We start from the raw sequence: 20446 nt of genomic DNA, 5'->3' as shown, positions 1-20446 counted from the left end.
GACACAGCATGAGAATGCTGACCAGCTTTTCACAGGGAATCCGTTAGAGTGGGCTTAAAGCACCTGTGGAAAGACCGCTCATACCACATCTCCGAAACAAACGTTTCTGCGTTCAAGATGGCAGAGGATGCGCTTGGCTATTTGGTTAGAGACGACCTGCTGCAGGTGGAAATTCTGGGGTACTCGCACGCCCACAGCTGAACCCCGAGATCCCCCTTCTGCTTGAAAGAACCCTCCTCTTGCCAGCTCTCCATCACCACCCCCCTCGAAAAGAGAAAGAGGTAAAGGACCTTAAACATTTCTATTCAGGTGCCAAGCGTATCAGCCACGTATCAAAGTTGAGTAGCCAGCCTGACAGCAATTCAGCCCGCAGGAGGAGCGGGAGCGGACCCGGGCTTACCTAGTTCCCCAAGGGAAGTGAGGCAAAGAGAGGAGGATGGCAGAGCCTGGCGCAGCACAGGCTTTTATGCTGTGTCCCAGAGCCCCAGGGGGCCCAAAACATTCCTTGCTCATGAAGCACCTGAGCACCTGGTAGTTGCTGCTGCTTGCAGAGCTCTCGCTGGTGATTAAGCCCTTGCCTCTCTCAGCTGAAATGTTTTGCTCCCACTTCTTAGGAGTTGACGTTGGAATGACTAACCTGCGCCGCAGCCACCACTCCGGACTCCTAGGGCCCGTGAACTCGGAGGTCTCAGGCTAGCTGTCCACAGAGGTTTTAAGTGGATTTGCGTCAGGTGGACTGCCTTTGGCTCATGCGCCTCTTCATGGTGAGCGTGGCCATCAGCCATGGTGACGTTTGGCCGTGAAGGACAGCTCAAGCCAGCTCGCGAGTGCTTTCAGTGGAGGGACTCAGGCTGACCCTGAGAGACATCTCTCGCCACAGCTCATGGCAGACGCTCAGGACACAGTCAGGATAGTTCAGGGAGAACGTGAAGACTGCACAGGCCCGTAAGGGAGAAGAGACTCAGGTCTCCAGGGACGTGGCAAAGCTCAACAGCAAGGAAGGACCTTTGCGAGCTGGAGGCAAGCGCCTTTGTGGCAGGAGTGAGCGCTGTGATGAGGTTGCTGGTGCTGGTGCTGGTGCTGGTGAGGCTGTGCCCCAGCCTGTTTTGGCCGCCTTGGAGCCTGGGAACGAAGGCAGGCTCCTGACGAGGAGGACGAAGCCAGAGAGCGGGTTGGTCCCCTCCAGTGTGGAAAGGGCAAGCGGTCACTCCCTGGGATCTGCATAGCCATGTGCGTAGGGGGCTTGAGTGGGCCTTCATGCTTCTTCCAGCCGGGGCTCTGCGCTCTGCTTGGGCAGTGGAGAATCTCGTGCAAACAAGCAGATCAAGGTGTAGGCGGGAGATGAAAGAGGTTCCTGCGTCCTGCCCTGAAAGTGACCCACACCCAAATGGACCTCTTTTGCCCAGCAAGTTCATCGCGGAGGCCAAAAGCCTGCATGGCCGGCTTTTTAGGAGTGGCTCGGAGCAGCGAGCCACAAGCTCACGGCTGTTTCTCCTGGGTCAGGGATGGCGTGGCCCATTCAAGGCTTTTTCACTGCAGAGCAACGTTGGATCGGTCTCCCGGAGCAGCTGGGAGCCAGCGTGCTGTGGAAGAGCTGGGAAAATCCCTGAACTCCAGGGAAACGTGAGTCAGCCTGCTGTTGACTTTGGTGGAGATGGCGTCCTGGCCTCAGGCGTGCCAGGAATACCGAGCTCACGTCCTCATTCTTCCTGAAGTGCTGCTTTCCTGCAGGGCATTTCCAAACGGGTTGCGTTATTGCTGAAACCACTGGTGCCTCTATGCAATGACATGCTCCTGCCTTCCAGGCTTTCTGTGGCTGGTCAAGGGCCCGTGTGACTCAGCGCATCCCAAAATAGTGGAGGGACGAAGGTCCTGCATAAAAGGTCCTCAGGGCCAACGTCCTGCTCCAAACGGGCCAAACTTCCCAGCCACATCAGGAGGCTCAGGGGCTGAGCACCGACACGCACGGAGATGCCAGTGTCCCTCGCGCAGCCTCTTCCAGGGCTGCACCGTGCTCTCTGAGTCTTGTTTTTCCGTTGCAACGGCTGGGTTTTCCCTTCCCCTCCTCCCCTCCTGGCCTTCTCTCCTCCAGGCTGCACAAAGCCAGTGCCCTCGGCCTCTCCTCCTATGGCATGTGCTTCAGCCCCAACCGACTCGGGCTGGCCCCGGGCCTGTCGCTCTCTCCAGGTTTTTGACTTGTCTCTGGTGCTGGGGGACCCAAACTGGGCCCTGCAATTCAGGTGTTGCCCCAGCAGTGAGAAGGGAAGAGGATCGATCGCTTTGCTCAGCTCGCGTTGAACCGTTTGAGTTGGCAGGGACCTCTGTGAGCGAGCTAGTCCAACCCCCTGCTCGAAGCAGTGACGGCTACATGGGGCTGCTCAGGCATGTGTGTAGGCAAGCTTTTTCCTCTCTCCAAGAACGGCAATCCAAGAACCACGCTCTTCCAAGGCTTGAGCACCCCCATGATGCAAAAGATTCTTGATCTTAATCTATGTTACGTCTAGCTGGATGTTACAGGGTTACAGCTTGCGTCCTTCGCTCCTTGTCCTATCCCCGGGACCTTCAGAAGGAGTCCAGCTCTTTCCTTTCTTTCTCCTCCCGTGGGGCAACTGCAGAGAGGAATGAGATCTCCCCGGAGCCTTCTCTTCCTAGGGCTGCCTAAAACTAGGCCTCCCAGCCTCTCCTCGTATGTCACATGCATCAGCCCCCTAGTCACCCTGGTGACCCTCTCTTCCTGCCCGGGACTTGCTCCACAAGGGCAAGGGCAAGGGCAAGGGCAAGGGCAAGGGCAAGGGCAAGGCCTTTGCAGTCCTGGAGATTCAAGACTGGACGCGCTGTTGCAGACGCGGTCTCCCAGGTGGCAAGGAGAGGGGAAGGGTCCCTGCCCTCGCCCTGCTGGCTGCACTCTTGCCAACGCAGCCCAGGAGGCGGTTGCCTGTCCTCGCAGCCAGAGCGTACTGCTGACTCACGTTTGGCTTCTTGTCCACCTGGCCCCGCCGAGGCGCTTTTAAGCAAGCTGCTTCCTAGGCGGTCAGCCGCCAGCCTGCCCTGTGTTGTTTCAGCCCAGGGGAGGACTAGCCTTTGCCGTTGCTGAACTGTAGGCACCTCGTGTCGGCCCCTTTCTCCAGCCTGGTGAGTTTTCCCTGAATGCCAGCCCGGGCCTCCAGTGTGTCGGCTGCAGGCCCCCAGTCTGGCCTCTTGTAGAACTGTACTGAAAGTACCCTGTCGCACCGTTCAAGTTGCCCAGAGCACTGTCCGGTCAGGTTTTGAATAGCTCCCGTGATGGAGACTCCACAGCCTCTGTGGGCAGTGTGTTGCAGTGCTTGACCACCCTCACCATTAACAAGTTTTTTCTTATGCTGAGATGAATTTTTCTGTGTCTCAATTTTGTATCTGATTCCCCAAGGAATGCCAGGACTCTAGCCGAGATTCGGACTCAGAAGGGCAACTTCCCCCTGCCTGTCGCTGAAGGTGCCCGCCACAACTCAGCTGAGAGCCCACTTCCCTTTTTTGCTGCCACGCCTTTCATCCTCGTCACTAATCGCACCTTTAGGTCTGCCTTCCCTTCCTGACACAAGCGTCACTCTCAGGAGATGCAACATCTGACGGGATGCTGAAGTTCGGAGAGGACGCAAGGACTCACCAAATCTGTCTCGTTTGGAGGGACCTCATTCCCTCGTGCAAGGGCACAGCTGCTGACTGCTGAAAATACCTATTGCCACCCTTCCTGGCACGCTCCCTTACGGCCTCTGCCCCCCACCTCTCGCCATCCTACCCCTGCACATCAAAATAGTTGAAGGAGGAAGGTCCTGCTTAAATTGTCCTCAGGGCCAACGTCCTGCTCCAAACTGGCCAGACTTCCCAGCCACATCAGGAGGCTCCACACCTTGTCCAGTCAGTTTCTGAAGAGTGCCGTGTAAGGAGATGTGGCTGTCCCTGGGGCAGCCTGTTCCACGGCTTCACCATGCTCCCTGTGACTTGTTTTTTCTTTCAGACGGTTGGGTTTTGCCTTGTTGCACCTTGCCAGTATTGCCTCTTGCCCTTTTGCTGTTCTCGATCCCTTCCCTCAGCTGCTTGCATTGAAGAGGTGGGTCCAATACTGTTTAACCTCTTCATTAATGACCTGGGTGATGGGACTGAGTGCACCCTCAGCAGGTTTGAGCATGCTACGGAAGTGGGATCCGTGGCTCATAGACCAGGTGGCTGTGCTGCCATTGAGAGGGACCTTGGCAGGCTGGAGAAATGAGCAGAAAGGAACCTCCTGAGGCTTGACAAAGGCAAATGCAAGGTGCTGCACCTGGGGAAGAATAGCCCCATGTAGCAGTAAAGGCTTGCCTCTGACCAGCAAGAAAGCAGCTTTGCAGAGAAGGAGCCAGGCGTCCAAGCAGACAGCAAGTTGAACATGAGACAGCAAGGTGCCCTCGTGGCAGAGAAGGCCAAAAGCATCCTGGGCTGCAGGGGGGATCTTATCAACGTGAACAAGTTGGGAAGGTGTAAAGAAGTCAGAGCGTGACTCTTCTCAGTGGTGCCCAGCGACAAGACAAGAGGCAATGGGCACAACTGAAACACAGGAAATCCCATCTGAACAGAAGGAAAAGCTGTTTTATTGTGAGTGTGGTTGAACACTGGAACAGGCTACCCAGAGAAACTGCGCTGTCTCCACCCTTAGAGACTGGCTGACCACCTGGCTGAGTCTCAGATGGTTTTGATCAGTGGCATAAAGTCCAGCTGGAGGCCAGTCACTAGCAGTGTACGCTAGGGGTGGATACTGGGTCCAGTGCTGTTCAGCCTGCTGGCTGCACTCTTGCCAGTGCAGCCCAGGATGCAGCTGGCCTTCCTCGCAGCAAGGGCACACGGCTGACTCACATTTGACTTCTTGTTTGCAGATGATACAAAACTGGGATTTGGGGTAGCAACAGCATTGCGGTGTTAAAAGCCCCCCTCCCCTTCCCCCCCCCCCTTGGTGTCCCTTGCCAGCCCCAACACAAGTCCAGCTTTGCCTTTCTTAACACCATTGCAGCATGCCCTGGCAACGTGGCTCTGTTCCTGCTTTCTCGCCTATCCCTGTTCTCACCTCCTGCGTCCTTCCTGTCTGCTTTGGAGCTCCCTCACGAGTTCCCCTTTTAGCCAAGCCTGTCACCTGGAACGTCTGCTCTTTTACTGAGTATCAGGGTGGACTGTGCTCCTGCTTGGGGGAGGTGGTCCTTAAAGACCTGCCAGCTCTCCCCAGGTCCTTAGCCTGTCAGAGCTGCTTCCCATGAGGCCCCACCCACCTGTTCCCCGAATACGCTGGCGTCGGCTCTCCTGAAGCCTGGGCTCCGTACTCTCTTACTTGCCTTCCACTCTCCTGTCTCCACAACTAGACAATTTCATGGTCGCTCCAGCCAAGGCTGCCATTGATTATTATGTCCCCAGCCAAGTTTTCCTAGTTCATGAGGAGCAGAACCAGCCTTGGCCCTCCTTGGCACATCCAGAGGACGTGCTAAGAAGTTATCCCCAACTCCGCAAGCCCCCAGGGTTACCTGAGTCCCAACGTGTTGCTCTCCTGGCAGGGGCTGGAGAGTGGAAAGTCCCCGTTATAAGAACTGACTGCAACCCGGAAACCACCTTGAGCTTTTACAGAAGATTTTGCCCCCTTCTCATCATGAGTGGGTGGACCGTGACAAGCTCCCACCACAGCACGACTTCCTGCTGCACCAAGCAGGAGGAAGAGAGACAAGGGGTGCCAGGGCAGAAACGCAAGAGGGCTACCGCTCTCGAGACACCGATGTCTAGAAGAACGGGGCCCTGCCTGTGTCAGCCACAAAGGCCCCCAGGGCCAGCCTGGTGCCCAGGGAGCTGGCCACCGGTGCCAGGCAAGGATGGAGACTGAGCGCTGCTGCAGCACAACAGCCCTTCCCGGGGAGAGAAATACAGACCTGACGGTCTCTGGGGGCCCTCCTCCCCTTTCTGTAAGGGAGCACCGTAAGGACATGTGAAATGTAAAGTATGCATGGGATGAGGTCCTGCAGATGCCTGCAGCATAAGGACATTGCTGTCAGGGGAAAGAGCAACTTTGTATGGGACTTTGGAGGGGGCTTGTGGGATAATGTTAAACAACTTCTGAGCTGTTTTGATGGGAGTGTGGGGGTGTGCATGCAAAACTTATAATGGGATAGTTCAGGGAAGGCCCAAAGATGGGGAAAAAGAGGGATGGAGGTGGACTGGGGTGGGGCAAACGTGGGAAACTGACCCTGCTGGTCAGTACGCTTGTCTGGACAACTCCAGTGCCTGATCACTGCAGTGTCCGCTATCTTTTTGTTAAACTCTACTCTGAATTTTTTCCTGTCTGACCTTTCTCTCTGTTCTCTGTGTGTGTGCGCAGGTGTATGTCATATGGTCCAAGAAACCTCAAGCTGGACTGGCTGATGACTAGGGGGGACCAGCATCAGGGAAGACCCAGCGTCAGAGAAAGAGACTAGATGAACAGAGATAGTCAAAACCTGACAGGACACGGTCCAATGCAGTCAGACCTGCTTTGGCTGACACTGCTTTGAGTGGGGGGGTTGGACTAGATGATCTCCAGAGGTTCCTTCCAATCTCAATGGTTTTGTGATACTGTGCTTCTGTGACTTGCCTTTGCCTTTGTCAGACTCCAGGCGGTTCCTGTCAGCCCCTTTCTCCCGCCTGTCGAGGTTTTCCTAATACCAGCGCTGCCCTCCAGTCTCTCGGCTGCATTGCCGCAGACTGGTCTCTCCTACAAAAGTGCTGAAAGTTCCCTCCGTCCCACTGTCCAGGTTGCCCATTAAGACATTAAAGCCTGTTGGTACCCAGAGCGATCCCTCAGGGATGCCACTGGTAAGCAGCCACCAGCTGGTCTTTGTACCGCTGAGCACAAGCCTTTGAACCCAACAGCCCGGCTTGTTTTCCACCCATGGTAGCATCCAGGTCTCCTCTCCATTCCTCGCCAAACTTTCTTTAAGGATACTATGAGATCATGCCAAAGGCTTTGCTGCAGTCAAGGTAGCCTTGCTGAAGTCAAGGTAGCCTTGCTGCAGTCAAGGTAAGTTAGGGTAGCAACAGTGTTCCAGTGGTAAAAAGCTCTTCTTTTTGCCCTTGATGTCCCTTGCCAGTCCCGACACAAGTCAAGCTTTGCCTTTCCTAAGACTATCGTGGCATGCCCAAGCAATGTGGCTGTATTCTTGCCATTGATTATTAAGTCTCCGGCCAAGTCTTCCTTGTTCATGAGGAGCAGGTCCAGCCTTGACCTTCTTCGGCATATCAAGGGGATGTGATAAGAAATTAACCCCTGGCTTCCTAAGCTGGTCAGAGCAAGAGCCTGAACAAACAGGGCCCACACCTCTGACTCTGGTCAGACCTATGGTCTGGGCTACGATTGAGAGTCCTGTGGGTGTGCATGTGAATCTGGATCAAGAGAGGAGGGCGTGCCTCTGTTCACGGTGGAACTCCATTTCTGACCAGCCCGAAGGAAGAAAAGCATTGGGCCATTTGTGGTGGTGACGCCAGTGTGAGTGCCACCGGTGTATCTACAAGTGCTTGCAAAAGCACTGCTCTGTCTGCATTCATACATGTGGCCAGGTCATGGGTGTGTATTCTGTGTGTGTGTGTGTGTGTGTGTGTGTACGTGTGCCCATTGTGAAAGCTTGCTCAGCCTTGCCCCTGGCTGGACCTACAAAAGAGAGTGGCAGCCAAGAGATCAGGAAGGAGAAATCCCCCAGGTGTTCCAGGCCGCTGGATTTGTCTTCCCTGAACAAGCACCAGCCTTCACCTCCTCCCCACCTGCAGAGCGGTGAAGGTGCCTGCTTGCCACCAGGAAGCTGGGGATTTAGCTCCCTGAAGGGAAGGAAGAAACAGCTTTGTCCCCAGGACACACACACTCTTGTGGGGGGACCTCTCTGCGGTCTGCTGCCTGGTGATCCACAGCCTTCTCTGCTCCTCAGGCGCACTTTGGGAGGTCTGGATGCTAAGAAAGCAAAGGAGAAGGTGGGGGAAGATGCTAAGAAAGCAAAAGAGAGGGCAGGAGCAGCACAGGCAAGGGGCTGAGGAGCAGGACAGCCACCACCACCCCTGGCCAGAGACCTGGAGCACAGCACTGTGGGGAGTGCTGGTGGAAGTGTCCAAAGCGAGAGGCCCCAGCTGGGAGGGGAGTGGGAAAAAAAGGGCCTTAGCAGAGGATGGTTTCGATCCATCGACCTCTGGGTTATGGGCCCAGCACGCTTCCGCTGCGCCACTCTGCTCCCCCCCAGCAGCTCTGTGGAGAGCTTGTGGAGCCCTCCCTGCCGCTCCCAGGCACTGACAACACCAGTGCTTGGGCTCGGGGGGAAGCCCAAAACCTGGGCTGAAGCCCCCTTGGTTTGCCCTCCTGACCTCAACTCCTGCCCATCACACACAGCGGGGAAAGGAGGGGTGCTTGTGTTTGCCCAGCTGAGCCGCCTCTGCAGGGGAGGACAGAAAGCCCAGAGTGAGGGGGGAGCCTGCCTGCCTGTGTTGTGCTCAGAGCACCTGCTTCCCAACGAGCTGATGAGAGTCTGCTGCACTCAGGGCCAGGAAAAGAAAGGCTTTTACTCCCCTCCACCTGGAGTCACATGCATCTCCTGCATGCAGTGCTTTCCTTGTGCAGGCTTGGCAAGCCCTGGGAGCCCGGGGCTCCCGGTGGCTTTCGGCCCCGGAGAGGCGGCTTCCACTTCTGCTGCTGACCAGCTGCTGAAACACTTCCTCAGAGCAGCTGCCCGGGCCAGCCCTGGACAGCTGGGCTAGAGTGACCCCTGAGTCCAGTGGATGCTCTCTTGCTGCCATCCCGTGGACATTTGGGGCACCTCCATTTCGGTCTGCAGCAAGGGAAGGAGGAAGGCCCAAACCAACTCAATCCCGCTGGCCCCTTGCTGCTCCACATGCTTGTGTTGTGGCACGGCATGCTGCCAAGGGGGAATGCCCCATCACCTGGAAGGACTCAGGGAATGGCTCTGTCTCTTGCAAACTGCCATGTGCTCACCAAACACAGGAGCTGCAGCGGTTTACTACAAACCAGTGCTGGAAGTAGGAGCAGGGAGGGGAGAGGAAGGGAGGAGTTAAGTGATGTTAGGGAGGAAATGGAGCAGGCTAGAACAATGATTCCCAGGCACTTTCCTGGCAGTCCCCTCTTTCCCAGGGCCCCGGACTTTTCTCCCTTGACAAAGCTCTGCTTCAGATGTGCCTTCCAGGCCTGCCAGCCTTGGAGGAGTGGCAGGGCTCCGTGGCCTTGCTGGTGAGCTGACTCGCAACTGTGTTCGACACGGTGTCCCCACAGCTGTATCCAGCAGAGTGTCCAGGCACTCTGGACTGGGGCCCAGAGGTGTGCCCCCACCCCATGGAGCCCGTAGTCTTCCTGGGTGGGAAGGAAACCCTGGCCTCCTTGCAGGACATGTAGTGGGGCAAGAATGAGAGGATCTTATGGTCATCATCCAGACAAAACTGTGCGCAGGCAGACCTCTACAGTGGTTCATACTCAGCCATAAAACTTTCTCTTTCCCCCCAGTTATCTCCATCCCTCCAGTTCCCTTCACCTCACCATTTGCCCTTCCACATAGCTCACCCCTTCTAACGCCTCCCCTGAGTTCTTTCTCCAGCTCTCTAGAGAGCCAGAGTGCAGCCACACCAGCAGACAGTGCCATTTGTGTGTTTCCTGTTTCCACTGTCTCAAAACTTCAAGACTGGGGTCCTTGGGTTCCTTGCAGTCTTTCCTCTTCAGCTCCTACTCTTGGGCTCTCTGATTTCTCCTCCGTCTTAAGAGACCTGACACATTTGCACTCCACCATCACGGGATGACTCACAGAGCTCCCTTCCCTTCCTTCCCTCCAGCCACAGAGATACCAGAGGGAGAGTCAAATGATGCTCCGGTGTCAGCATATCCCAGATGCCACCCTGACGACCAGGCGCTGGGAGCTGCAGCCGTAGCCCTGGGGTTATGCCTCTGAAACCCTGGATGCAGGCACTTCTCCTTCACAGTGCAGGTCCCAGCCCTAGTGCTTAGAGCCCCCAGGCCTCAGAGGCAGACAGGGAGAAAAGACTCCTCACCCTGGGGAGGCAGCTGGAGCTCCGGGACTTGCCCGGCTCTGCTTCCTCCCCAGGGCTGGGCATCTGGGGGCACCTCTTGTCCAGTCCACCTCACTTCACAGCAGGGACTGGGAGGTAAGTGAGACGCCTGGCCCAGAGTCCCACGTGTGGTGAATGCGCTCTGAATGCACTCATCTGTTTGTGGGTGCCCAGCTGTGGTGTGTCCAAAGCGTGGAAAGGAAACCCCCCAGTGCAGCCTGGCCCTGAAACTCACAGCAAGCCGGATGACATTGCACAGGGCACATGATCACTGCTGCCAAGAGGTTTGGGGCAGGTAGCTGTGGCCGAGAGGGGAAGGCGATGGATGCGAAATCCCACACAGGTTCCAATCCTGCCAGCTACAGGGCACCGTCCCCTTTTGGGCTGCCTGGAGCGACGACGCTCCAGCCCTGGACAAAACCCCACAACCGCAGTCCCTCCAGCTGCACAGCATGCCCAGCGAACCCTCCGTCCCTCTAGTCATCCTCAGCTTCCACCAGAATCGCCAGGGTGCGTGGGAACCACCTTCCTCCTTTCCCAGCCACACCGGCTCACAGCTTTCCTGACAGACGGATGCTCACCTATGGGGACGGGTGGATTTTCTTCTAAGGGGCATGTTTTCCCACGGAGCCTGAGCCGAGATGTGTGTGCGTGCTTCTGTGATGGGAAGGGAGGTCCCTGGCCTACATGGAAACATCTGCAAGTTTTTGCAGCAGCAGGAGAAGAGGCGGGGGAAGGGAAAGACCCTATCCAAATGCCGCTTCCTATTCTTTTTCCTTCTGCTGCATCTTTCTCCCCTTTCAGACTCCTGGGATAATCTTGAAAGCTCAGGGAGGGTCAGATAGCACCTGGGAGGAGCAGGAGGCCAGCACAGAGGCCTGCATGCGTTGGTGGTATAGTGGTGAGCATAGCTGCCTTCCAAGCAGTTGACCCGGGTTCGATTCCCGGCCAACGCACGCGTGCTTTTCTTCTTCCAGGCGCCTGCAGGGGCACTTCCATCTGCTGCTGGGAAAGAGCCCAGCTTGCACCAACAAGTTCATGTTCCCTAGGGGAGCCACTCCCTTTACTGCATGCACAGGCAGGATGGGGCACCCCACAGAGCCCAGGAGAGACAGGCCTGGCTTCAGCAATGCCTGCCTTGGTGAAAGCACATGCAAGAGACTGAAGCAGAAGAGCGGTTGAGGGTGGAGGTTACGGTAGTTACACTGGCTGGGAGTCAAGCACAGACCAGCTGCTTGGCAGGCAGCTGTGCTCATGACAGTGAAAGAAGTGCTCGCAGGCACATACCTCTGCCCCACTTCTCCCAGCGCCCACATCAGTCCTGCCTCCCCCTCCCTGCACACAGCCTCTGGCAACTCCTCCACGTTCCCCACCCCAAGCATCTCTGCCTGCTCCCGGGCCTGTAGGAGCGGAAATACCCCAGCCCTGCTGCTGGTTCCCACACGAACACACCACCCAGGGACTTCTGTTGAGACATTCTGCAGGCTGCACTGGCTGTCCCGGGATCTGTGCCTGTCCTGAGAGATCCGAGAACACTGCAGCCCACCCATGGCTTTCCGATCATGAACATGCAGTCCTGTCGGAGATCACCCTCAGGGCTGGTGTGAGCAGCACAGCGCAGAGGGAAGGCGTTGTCCCCACAGCCCTGGGGCAGATGCACCAGCCTCTGCAGCTCTGCCCCTTTCCTCCCTCCCCAGACACCTGCCTTGGCTCCTCTTGGCAGAGTCTCTCCATGGGCCATCTCCTCACCCATGGATGGGAGAGCCCTGTCTCTTCACCCATGGGGCTCCACGCTTCCTCTCCCAGGGCCTCTAGATGCGGGTGCTTCTGAAGAGAAGTGCTGATACGGCACCAGCTACTTGGGGCAGCTAAGGGCTCCCAGCTGAGACCAGCGCTGACTGCCTGCTGAGGAGGGGCTCTGTGCTGGCGGCCTCTCTGCACTGCTGACACACAGGCCAGAGGAGAGGGATTTCCTGCCTCGCCCGGAGCTCAACCTGCTGCTGTTGGACGTTGTACCTGGCAAGAAGAGGACTGCTGTCCTGGAAGGTTAAGGATGAGGATCGATAACAATGGCTAGGAAAATCACTGCGAGGAGTACAGTCTCAGAGGGGTGAGCACTTCCTGGCAAGCCTTTTCCAGTGGGGCACTGGGTCAGGGTGCAGTACGCACGCAGCAGCACTAAAGCAGAGAGAGGCTGAGGCTCTGTGAGTTCAAGCCTCACCCAGAGCAAGGGCTTTTAAATTTCACTCTAAGCCTTTTCTTCTCAAGTGCAATTTGGAGCCCATGTTTATGTTGGGCTCAGTCGAGCCTTTTTGAGAGAACAACATCACTGTGTGGGTTTTTTGTTTGTTTTTTTTTGTGTGTGTGCGTGTTGGGGGGGGGGCGGTTGTTTGGCTTCCTTCCTTCCCTGGAAGGGTGGGACAGTGTAAGAAGTGCAAATGAAAGAGAGGTGGGCGGGGGAAGCTTCCTCAGTGGGTGTTGAAGCCCTGAAGCAGGTGCCCAGGGAAGTTTGGACTCTCCTTCCTTGGACAGCAAATTCAAATTTTGTCAGGGCCAGGCACTGAGCCACCCGCCCTAGCTTTGGCGCTAGTCCTGCTCTGAGCGGGCAGTTGAATTAGAGACCTCCGGAGATCCCTTCCAGTCTATCTCATTCCAGGAATCCACAGCTCCCAGAGAGCGCTGCGCTCTCCTCCCTCCTCTGCACCACGGCAGCAAGCGAGCCTCTTCCCCACAGGAACTAGAGCTCAGTCGTTGCTCAGCGCTCGGCTCATGTCCTGCCCTCTCTCTTTGGCTCCCCAGCCCCTTTCCCACACACACACACTCCTTCAGACTGTCACAGCCTCCCCCAGGGGTTACTCTGGTGGAGCGCTCCCTACCCAGCCCTCCGGTCCCCAACCAAGGCACAAAGAAGCCCTCTTGTTTCCCCCAGCAACAGGCCATGGTGTGGCATTGCAGCCAAAGTCTTTGGCTTCTCGGTTCATCAGCCTTTGAAGGGAGTGGGAAAGACACGTGTACTCCTGCCATGACGCTTGAGCACCGTGACAGCATGTTGGCTTGTCCAGAGCAAGAATGAAGAGCTCAGATGTGCTGAAATCAAATCACACTTTCCAAGTCACACTTTCCTCTCCATTCCCATGGAGAGAAAGACATCTTTGTCCTCCAAGGGCAGAGCCTGATTTTTCTGAGTCATTGCGTTGAGTTTCTGGGTTCTTGGAGAGCAGTGGGGGGGTGGGATTGGGACATTGTTCAGTGAGACCACGGGGCTATGTTGGGACCTCTTCCTGCCTGCTCCTGGCCCTGGTGAGCAGAGAGAGGGACCACCCTCTGTCAGGGCCCTGAGGGCCCTGATAGGCTCTAATGACCCTGACCAGCCTTGCCTGGGACCCCCTCCCATGCACCCTCTTCCCGTGGGCCCAGGAGCCCTATTTCAGCTCAGCCCTGGGCCTCTTTCTCTGACTGTGCTATGTTGTGGGAGTACTGGTCTTTGGCTCTGTCACAGCCATGTCCCTGCCTAGCCATGGACCCAACTGATCTGGACCCTGGCCCGTGGTCTGACGTCCCAGCCTGACCTCCGACCCGCCTTTTCACCACGGACCTGCCTGGTGATCACTGGACTGTGTCTGACCCTCATCACCCTTGCCAGACCTGATTCTGATCCTGACCCTGACCTGCAGATTTACTTCCCAGCTTGGCCTCAGACGTGCCTCATCACCATGAACTTCCATGGTGATCTGTACTCTTTGCTGAACCCTGCTAGCATCTCCAGGCCTGCCCTGTTCACCTTGCTCGGCGGCGGTGGGAAGGGGCCCTGGCAGGCAAGGTCCTTGCCCTGCCAGCCGTGTTATTGCGCTCGGCTCCCCATTCCTTAGGGATCAGCCGGCACTTGCTGCTCCCTGACACTCAGGCTCCTCTAAGAGGCTGGAGCAGCAGGGGCTCTGATTGGTGAAAAGCTTCTAAAGAAGCTCTGAAGGTGGCCGTCTCTTTCCTTGTAGACCTTGGTTTTGTCTACAGTACATGAAAACAGTGTAAGATGCCACGCAGAAAGCCACTTCTTGGAAGCTATTCCCCTCTGTTTCTTGGTTCTGCAGAGTGGCCTGCAATGCTCCAGCTGTGGTAAATCCAGTTGCAGAGAGCCTAATGGAGCTGGCCCCTGACCTGCCGCCGTGGTGCCTGTGTCGAGGGGTCCGGTGGTCTCCCTGGTCCCCACTTGCATAATCAGGGCACGCAGGCCCACATCCTGGGGCAGCAGGAGGTCAGCAAGCCCTCAGTTTCCTGTCTGCTTGCAGAGATGTTTGTGGCTGGCAGAGCCTATTTTGTGCATGCGCAAGTCAGGGCTTGTCTGAAAGCGTGGCTCACTCGCTTGCGCATTCAGCGCATGGTTTGACCCTGCAGAAAAGCCGGCTGGACAGGAAAGTGCCCTGCAAAGGCAAAAACCTCTCTGTTTCTGGCCATGTCCTCTCTCTGCTTCCCTCGTGCTTTCTCCAGTGCTTATGTGGCCCCATGATGAGTCACCTCACGGAGCTACACCGGGAGAAAATAACTCCCCACATAAATTAATAGTTCCCAGCCAGCATCACTCTCTACATCAGCTCCCTGTCAGGAAAGTGTCAGAGCCAGCGCGAGGGACAGGCTGGGATTGGGACAGCGGGGCACATGGCCATCCCTTTCAGCAGCAGCTACTTGTGGGACTGGCTCAGCTACAGCACGGCCTTGTCCTGTATTAGCAGGACTCACCGTTTCAGGAGTCACTAGTGATAATCACTCTCATTGAGCCAAGCTTGCCTGTACAGTCTCTGTAAGTGTGTGGGTGGGTGTCTGTGCGTGTGTGCATGGGTGGGCGGGGGGGATGAGGGGGCTTGGCAGTGTTCCTTTACAGTGCAAGAAGGGAGATGTGCCCACAGGCTCGATTTGCACCCCAAGCTGTGCGGGGAGGGGATGTTCATACAGAAAAAAAACAGAGCCAGGCATGGGGGCTGTCCACGGTGCCTGATCTACACTCCCAGCCCTAACACACTGCCTCTGCCCACCCAGAGCATCCAGGGGGCTGGGATATTTCCGAGGCAGGAAAAGGTGGCCCTGAGAGGCCCTCTGTGGGCAGCTCTGCGGCACCAGCCGGGAGGACATCTGGCTGCTCCCCAAAGCCTGGTGGTCTGAGCCCACCCCAGGATGCCATTCTGCTGGCAGCGGAGCTGGGGAGGTGGTGCTTCCTGACCCACCAGGTTCTGCCCAGCTTGCGCTTCCCCAGCCCCCAGCCAGGTCAGCTTTGGAGGTGGGCAGGAACAGGAGAGCAGGGGCAGACCTGGAGCCAGCAGGAAGGCTGTGGGGCAGGAAACATCAGGAACCAACCCCCTGGTCTCCCGGGAAGAGGCAGCCAGGGACAGGCTCCAGAGGAGAAGGCCTTCAGGGCAGGAGCTGCCTTCCAGATGGCAAGGCCACTGGTGGAACGGAGCTGTCCCCGGTCTTCTGGGGTTTGCACCTGCCCGAGGAAGGACTGGCAACCTTCCTGCCCAAAGAAGGGCTGTCTCCTGTGCACAGAGACAGGCTTACCAAATGGCACAAGGACCTGCACGTGGGTGCCCAAGCAGGCACATGCACGGAGAGAGAAAGAGGCGGTGGCAGTGCCTGAAGCCATTGGGGTGTAGTGGGTCTTGCAGGCAAGAAATCAAAGGCGCCAAAGCGTGCTGCTGGGACCTGCAGACCCACGAGTTTCTTTTGGTGTCCTCGTTGGTTTACAACAATGGCAGAGCCGTAAGGAGCCAGGAGCAGGTGAGTGTGGGCATCTTGAACCCCCCCCCCTCCCCCGACAGTTCCTTTGGTTCTGCCATTGAAGAATTCCCTTTCCCATTCTCACAGCTGGAAGAAGTTTCCTGCCCATGTGCCTTGGGCCCCTCTGCTCCCTGCTCTGAAATGCCTCCACCTCCTGCTGTTGCCTCCCAAAAGCCCCAATGCCACGAGGGAAAGGTTGCTGCCAGCAGCCAGCTCTCCATGCCCCAAGCACAGGAGGAGCCTGAATTACCTGCCCTGGCTCAGGCAGGCTCTAGGGACACAAGCCAAGGTTGGCAGGGAGGTCAGGATGGCCGAGCGGTCTCAGGTGCTGCGTTCAGAGCGGTCGTAGTCTCCATGGGAGGCATGGGTTTGAATCCCACTCCTGGCAGGCTTCTCTCTGCCTCTTTTCCTTTCCCAGACTGGCAGCGGAGAGCCTCAGGCCAGGACTTTCCTCCTGGAAATCCTTCTCTGCATGCTGTGCTCTCCAGTCTGTGCCCTTCAGAGAAGCCCATGGCTTGTGGTGAAGGAGCAAGGGGAGTCCCTAGGGTTGCGATCAGCTGCCTGAACTGGCTCTGGGGTTGATGGGATTTGCGCCTCTGCTGTCCCCAAAGAGGTCAGGGCCTCTGGGCTGACACCCCTTTCAACTCCTGCCTACCTATTGGCTCTCATCCTCCCACCTTTCCGTAGGTACTCCAAGGCTGCCATTAGATTCCCCCCAAAGCCTTCCCATCTCACGGCTAAACAAGGCCAGTCCCCTCAGCTCCCGCTCACAGGGCCAGGCCCCACCCTGGCAGGCTGCACTGCCAATCCATGCCTAGCCTACCGCTCACAAGGACCCCCAGGGCCCATCCAGCAGAGCGGCTCCCCACCCAGTCAGTTCCCAGTGCAGGGGAACTAGTCCATGGAGTCCAGCACGGACTTTGCATTCCTCCTTGTGGAGGTCCACCCACACAGACCATGACGTCCCAACTTGGATACAAAGATGCTGTGGCAGACCATGTCCAAAACCTTGCTAAGGACAAGCCAGACAACGCCCCCTGTTGTCAGTTCATCCATGGATGGATATAGCGAAGAGGACTTGCTTCGCGGCCTTCCAAGGGCCTGAAGTGAGGCTGAGTGGCCTGTGCTTCCCCAGAGAGCCTTTCTTCCCCTGTTTAGAGACTGGTATCCCTGCTATGCCTGAGGCCAGGACGCCATCTCCACCAAAGTCAACAGCAGGCTGACTCACGTTTCCCTGGAGTTCAGGGATTTTCCCAGCTCTTCCACAGCACGCTGGCTCCCAGCTGCTCCGGGAGACCGATCCAACGTTGCGCTGCAGTGAAAAAGCCTTGAATGGGCCACGCCATCCCTGACCCAGGAGAAACAGCCGTGAGCTTGTGGCTCGCTGCTCCGAGCCACTCCTAAAAAGCCGGCCATGCAGGCTTTTGGCCTCCGCGATGAACTTGCTGGGCAAAAGAGGTCCATTTGGGTGTGGGTCACTTTCAGGGCAGGACGCAGGAACCTCCTTCATCTCCCTCCTACACTTTGAGGGGCACAGACTGCAGAGCACAGCATGTAGAGAAGGATTTCCAGGAGGAAAAAAATTACTCGTTTACCTCAAGTTGTAAAGGACCACCTTCTGTATGGGGAGGCCTGGGAGTGACGCCTTGCTCCTGCCCCTTTCTGGGCTGTACAGAAAGCTAGGATATAGCCGTATAATTAAGAAATAATGTGTAGGAAGAACTGCAGTAAGATGATACATAGATGACCTTACTTCTGTTATTTCCTAAACTAGCTGATGTGTAAGATTCGTATCTCAGTATTTGTAGCATGACATTTAAGTGGTGGATATCTCATTTTACTGCTGAATGTGTAACACAGTCTTTCATTTGTCAATCATTGTACTAAATTCAGCCAGTTTCATTGAAGAGAGAAAGTCATTTCTGTGGCACAGCTGCTTTCCATCCTCCTAGCCAGGCTTAGTGGGTCCTGAGTCGATGGCACACATGGCAAAAAAGCGCTCCCCAAGCTGGCTCTGCTTAGGTCACCAGTGAGGCCCCTGGGAATGAACTGGGAGCTGTTACAGGCCAGGCTGAGCCTTGCTGGGAGGCCATGTGGATAGGAAGTTTGGCCAGAAGTTATCCAAACCTAGGCCAGACAAAGACAAAAGGCAGAGGTTACGTTGTTTATTAGACCAACTGGTGCAGCCTGAAAAGGAGAAACACTTTCAAGCACACAAACCGCCTCCAGGCCTGAAATAGGAGTGCTAGCTTTCAAAGTGAAATACAAATGGAGAAAATTGCTCAGTGTTTCACGTAGCTGTCATTTTTGAAAGAAAATGAGCTGGTAAGTGTGAAGTAGAGCACAGCAGAGAGGCCGAAGGACTTGCCCTCTCAGAGAAAGGGAAGGAACATTCCCTGGCACATTCAAATTACTCACGTAGATGTAGGCGATGAAAGAGGCAGATCTCTTGAATGTTATGAATTGTCATTCCTTGGTTTGTGCTCGGAAGGAAGTCCCACCTCTGTCTCATCATCCACCTCCCAACTGAGAGTGTTGGGTTTCTCTTGACCCAGTACCTCCTTATACTAACCTCAAAAGGAACAGTGCGCAAGGGGAGTGGGAAGTGGCTTGTAAAGTTGCAAAGCTAGCTAACGGTGATGAATTCAGAAGCCAGCAGCTGGAGCCTTCACAGGCCTATGGGGAAGCTTTGAGGCCAGAGCTACACAGATTGCTTGCTTGCCTGTGGAGTGACTGTGGGACATATTGCGTAACGTGGACAAAGGCTGAACTAACACAAGAGCATTCCCCCCGTAGTAGGCATGGGGAACAGCACCGTGAGGGTCAGCTGGGAAACGGAGGTGCCAAGCACTAGAGACCAGAGTGGTGGTTGGTATTCAGGATTTCTTTCCCAGAAGTACATCTATTGGATCACCTCCTTTGAGCGCTACATTGGAGGGGTAGTTCCTACTGCCATTGATTCTCTCTGAACCCAAAGGAGAGTTTTCTTCTGTGGGCTGAAAAGCTGCATGAGTGAGGACGCATGCTGCACAGTCCAGCTTGTGTGCTGCACAGCACGGTGTTGCTGGTGAATCTAACCTGAAGATTTTAAGTAGATTTGCGTCAGGTGGATTGCCTTTGGCTCACGCGCCTCTTCATGGTGAGCGTGGCCATCAGCCATGGTGACGTTTGGCCGTGAAGGACAGCTCAAGCCAGCTCGCGAGTGCTTTCAGTGGAGGGACTCAGGCTGACCCTGAGAGACATCTCTCGCCACAGCTCATGGCAGACGCTCAGGACACAGTTAGGATAGTTCAGGGAGAACGTGAAGACTGCACAGGCCCGTAAGGGAGAAGAGACTCAGGTCTCCAGGGACGTGGCAAAGCTCAACAGCAAGGAAGGACCTTTGCGAGCTGGAGGCAAGCGCCTTTGTGGCAGGAGTGAGCGCTGTGATGAGGTTGCTGGTGCTGGTGCTGGTGCTGGTGAGGCTGTGCCCCAGCCCGTTTTGGCTGCCTTGGAGCCTGGGAACGAAGGCAGGCTCCTGACGAGGAGGACGAAGCCAGAGAGCGGGTTGGTCCCCTCCAGTGTGGAAAGGGCAAGCGGTCACTCCCTGGGATCTGCATAGCCATGTGCGTAGGGGGCTTGAGTGGGCCTTCATGCTTCTTCCAGCCGGGGCTCTGCGCTCTGCTTGGGCAGTGGAGAATCTCGTGCAAACAAGCAGATCAAGGTGTAGGCGGGAGATGAAAGAAGTTCCTGCGTCCTGCCCTGAAAGTGACCCACACCCAAATGGACCTCTTTTGCCCAGCAAGTTCATCGCGGAGGCCAAAAGCCTGCATGGCCGGCTTTTTAGGAGTGGCTCGGAGCAGCGAGCCACAAGCTCACGGCTGTTTCTCCTGGGTCAGGGATGGCGTGGCCCATTCAAGGCTTTTTCACTGCAGCGCAACGTTGGATCGGTCTCCCGGAGCAGCTGGGAGCCAGCGTGCTGTGGAAGAGCTGGGAAAATCCCTGAACTCCAGGGAAACGTGAGTCAGCCTGCTGTTGACTTTGGTGGAGATGGCGTCCTGGCCTCAGGCATAGCAGGGATACCAGTCTCTAAACAGGGGAAGAAAGGCTCTCTGGGGAAGCACAGGCCACTCAGCCTCACTTCAGGCCCTTGGAAGGCCGCGAAGCAAGTCCTCTTCGCTATATCCATCCATGGATGAACTGACAACAGGGGGCGTTGTCTGGCTTGTCCTTAGCAAGGTTTTGGACATGGTCTGCCACAGCATCTTTGTATCCAAGTTGGGACGTCATGGTCTGTGTGGGTGGACCTCCACAAGGAGGAATGCAAAGTCCGTGCTGGACTCCATGGACTAGTTCCCCTGCACTGGGAACTGACTGGGTGGGGAGCCGCTCTGCTGGATGGGCCCTGGGGGTCCTTGTGAGCGGTAGGCTAGGCATGGATTGGCAGTGCAGCCTGCCAGGGTGGGGCCTGGCCCTGTGAGCGGGAGCTGAGGGGACTGGCCTTGTTTAGCCGTGAGATGGGAAGGCTTTGGGGGGAATCTAATGGCAGCCTTGGAGTACCTACGGAAAGGTGGGAGGATGAGAGCCAATAGGTAGGCAGGAGTTGAAAGGGGTGTCAGCCCAGAGGCCC

General features: G+C 56.4%; 2 non-coding genes across 2 annotated transcripts; one reads left to right on the top strand and one right to left on the bottom strand.

Moving 5' to 3' along the window:
* Positions 1-8165: 8165 nt before the first annotated feature.
* On the bottom strand, positions 8166-8237 carry TRNAM-CAU (transfer RNA methionine (anticodon CAU)). The gene has a single exon. It is a non-coding gene; the product is annotated as a tRNA-Met (tRNA).
* A 2718-nt stretch (positions 8238-10955) lies between these two features.
* On the top strand, positions 10956-11027 carry TRNAG-UCC (transfer RNA glycine (anticodon UCC)). The gene has a single exon. It is a non-coding gene; the product is annotated as a tRNA-Gly (tRNA).
* The last annotated feature ends 9419 nt before the right edge of the window (positions 11028-20446 follow it).

This window comes from Apteryx mantelli, chromosome 15, assembly GCF_036417845.1.
Source record: "Apteryx mantelli isolate bAptMan1 chromosome 15, bAptMan1.hap1, whole genome shotgun sequence".
Lineage (NCBI taxonomy): Eukaryota > Metazoa > Chordata > Aves > Apterygiformes > Apterygidae > Apteryx > Apteryx mantelli.
Note: the sequence above shows the minus strand (reverse complement) of the source record. Positions and strands in the feature narration are given on the sequence as shown.